The following is a 2,464-nucleotide window of genomic DNA, read 5'->3' as shown; positions in this document are numbered from 1 at the left end:
GCAAACAGAGATATACTGCAAGTGCTACGTGCAATGATTATGGAGTACAAGATTTCGCACAACGACTGGATCTATCTTATACCTTTGGTGCAAGCTAACATGAATCACTCTCCGGTGGCTTCTCTAGCTAACAAGGCCCCTGTTGAGGTATTCACTGGCTTGCCATGCCCAGCACCAGCCTACATCCTGCATGTACCTGAAGAGCAACCTAAGGGCAGTCTTATATATTTCTGAGTGGCGCGTCCCCCCCGCCGAGAAAATATTCTCTGTGGGGTAAAAAATAGCGGCCCCCATAATGTGAGGCCCGGTCTGGTGGCGCCCCCGAAAACAAGCGGAAAAAAATTCTTGGTTGCAAAAAACAAAAAAAAACCAAGAGGGACCACACAGTAAAATTTTTTGTGCGGGGTGGAATTAATTTTCCCACAACCTGTTCCAGAACCAGACCCAAGTGTATCCCGGTCGTCCTACTATTACCTGCGATCCTTCTTTCTGTCGCCTCTTACGGAAGACAGATGTGCATGCTTCACGCTTGAATTCTACGCGGACAGCGACTGGAAGTTACGGAGGAGCTACTGGAGCACGTCGCCTCCCAGGGCATTGTGTTGAAGGTTAACCGACTTAACAAGCACCGTTGGAACAAACAGAACCAGGCTTTTGAGCTCCTAGTGAGTTGGTGCGGCTTAGAGCCCATAGAGGACTCATGGGAGCCTTTGAAGTCTCTAGCACAGGATATCCCCGTGCTAATACGTACCTACGTGGAAGCTGCCGAGGATGCCAAGTTGGCGACAGCTTTACAGAAGCTGACCTCGAGCTAGAGATCTTCATGTGCCAAGTTGGCAGTCACAGTGTGAGCAAAGTCATTACTATTTCGGCAGTTGCTTTGAAGTAGTGAGACGCACAAGGTCAGTGGCTTGTGTATCCATGACTCAACCTGTGTGGTTGTAGGCATGCGGAAAAATGAAATTTGGATTATGGTACAGTGTCCCAAAATAGTGGTACAGTGTACCAAACTGACGTTGCAATATAGTACGGGGCCTTCCGCTTGCAAAGCGGACGCGCTACCACTGCGCTATGCGCCCAGCAAATCGATAACCTAACCTCCACCTTCCACACAAATTTATGACGCCCCCACGCGCGATATAGTCACGCATACACATACAGCACATTTGCATGCACTTGCACTATCCTCTACCACCCGCTTCTTGCATCGAATTGCACGGTTGGCCTTCAACTATTCATCCAAGCGCCAACAGCGAGCTGACTCGTCCAAACAAGTCACCAGCCATCGCCACACACCCGAGTCTTTTGACGTCGAGACGACACCAACACACAAACGGCAAAACCGGCGTGGTGGTAGGACGAACTCGACAGATCGACGATTGTGCCGCTGGCTTCAGTCGACGGTTGAGGGGTGTCTGCTGTTTGACTACGCCGTAAAGCGAGCTTGTCCCGCAATGAGTCGGGCTACGAGGTAGGCTAAGCAGCCCTAACCAGTAGTCCTGCGCAGCTGTCGGAAACAGAGCCAGATGTATGGTTTGCCTCGCGGAGAAGCATAATGGCGCGGTGTTGTCGTAGGCGCCCCAGCACAGCGTGCAAGTGGAGGTGAGTCGAACAAAGAGTTGGACACACCGGGGATTGAACCCGGGGCCTTCCAGCGGACGCGCTACCACTGCGCTATGCGCCCAGCAAATCGATAACCTAACCTCCACCTTCCACAAAAATTTATGACGCCCCCACGCGCGATATAGTCACGCATACACATACAGCACATTTGCATGCACTCGCACTATCCTCTACCACCCGCTTCTTGCATCGAATTGCACGTTTGGTCTTCAACTATTCATCCAAGCGCCAACAGCGAGCTGACTCGTCCAAACAAGTCACCAGCCATCGCCACACACCCGAGTCTTTTGACGTCGAGACGACACCAACACACAAACGGCAAAACCGGCGTGGTGGTAGGACGAACTCGACAGATCGACGATTGTGCCGCTGGCTTCAGTCGACGGTTGAGGGGTGTCTGCTGTTTGACTACGCCGTAAAGCGAGCTTGTCCCGCAATGAGTCGGGCTACGAGATAGGCTAAGCAGCCATAACCAGTAGTCCTGCGCAGCTGTCGGAAACAGAGTCAGATGTATGGTTTGCCTCGCGGAGAAGCATAATGGCGCGGTGTTGTCATAGGCGCCCCAGCGTGCGAGTGGAGATGAGTCGAACAAAGAGTTGGACACACCGCGGATTGAATCCGGGGCCTTCCGCTTGCAAAGCGGGACGCGCTACCACTGCGCTATGCGCTCAGCAAATCGATAACCTAACCTCCACCTCTCCACACAAATTTATGACGTCACCCCCGCGCGATATAGTCACGCCGACCAATAATGCAGATGTGCATGGAGTGGCCGTATCCTCTACTACCCCGCTTCTTCTAGCGTAGTGCTCGATTGGTCTGCATCTATTCTTCCAAGCGC

General features: G+C 52.4%; 1 pseudogene across 1 annotated transcript; it reads right to left on the bottom strand.

The window, feature by feature from the left end:
• Positions 1-1,620: 1,620 nt before the first annotated feature.
• Positions 1,621-1,684, bottom strand: PITG_27916 (annotated as a pseudogene). The gene has a single exon. The product of its transcript is annotated as a tRNA-OTHER (tRNA).
• Between the last annotated feature and the right edge of the window lie 780 nt (positions 1,685-2,464).

Source organism: Phytophthora infestans, genomic scaffold, assembly GCF_000142945.1.
Source record: "Phytophthora infestans T30-4 supercont1.25 genomic scaffold, whole genome shotgun sequence".
Taxonomy (NCBI): domain Eukaryota; phylum Oomycota; class Peronosporomycetes; order Peronosporales; family Peronosporaceae; genus Phytophthora; species Phytophthora infestans.
The sequence above is the reverse complement of the archived record's forward strand: the minus strand, read 5'-3'. Positions and strand labels throughout refer to the sequence as shown.